Source organism: Arachis ipaensis, chromosome B01, assembly GCF_000816755.2.
Source record: "Arachis ipaensis cultivar K30076 chromosome B01, Araip1.1, whole genome shotgun sequence".
Classification (NCBI taxonomy): Eukaryota; Viridiplantae; Streptophyta; class Magnoliopsida; order Fabales; family Fabaceae; genus Arachis; species Arachis ipaensis.
The window spans coordinates 46,211,329-46,212,006 of NC_029785.2; positions in this window are offsets into that span (position 1 = coordinate 46,211,329).

Sequence of the window (678 nt, forward strand, 5' to 3'; positions counted from 1 at the left end):
TACAAATTTTAATTTTAGGTCAATTCACTTCCTAAAAGTATCAAAATGATAATTCAAAAACATTCCATTGAGATTGCTCAAAAGAAAAAAAAAAAAGAGGTGCATCGATATTAAGGAATGTCGTGGTTGCTGCCTCAACCTTGGCAGCAGGCCTTCATATGTCTCTTCTCCCTTCTATGCTTTCTCTTTCTCCCTCCCTAATTTTTCTCTCTTCCTCTTTCCTCTTCTTTTTTTATAATTTCTTTTGTTTCTTATTCATATTTCAAATTTAGGGTACCACCTCTCTCTTTCTCTCCTTTTTCCTTTTTAATAATATTTTTTATGTTTTCTTCTTTCCTTTTCTCATGTTATTTCTACTTTTTATTTTTTTAATTTTGTTTCTGATATCTATATCTCAATAATTCTCTAGTATATTTTCTCCTATGTTAGTATAATGATTCTTTTTTATAGTATTATGGTATTCATTTATAGGTGTTTACAAACTCTACTAATATGGAGAAAAAAAATTTAAGAAAAATTTGATATACATAAAAATTTTTGAAAATATGAGAAGTGATCAGATTTATTGAGAGAAGACAAAAATACATCTTTCTATCTTACTACACATTTATGTAAATTTAGAAATGAAAGAAATTTAATTTTGTCTCTATTTTTATTCATTAAAATTTTTTATAATTA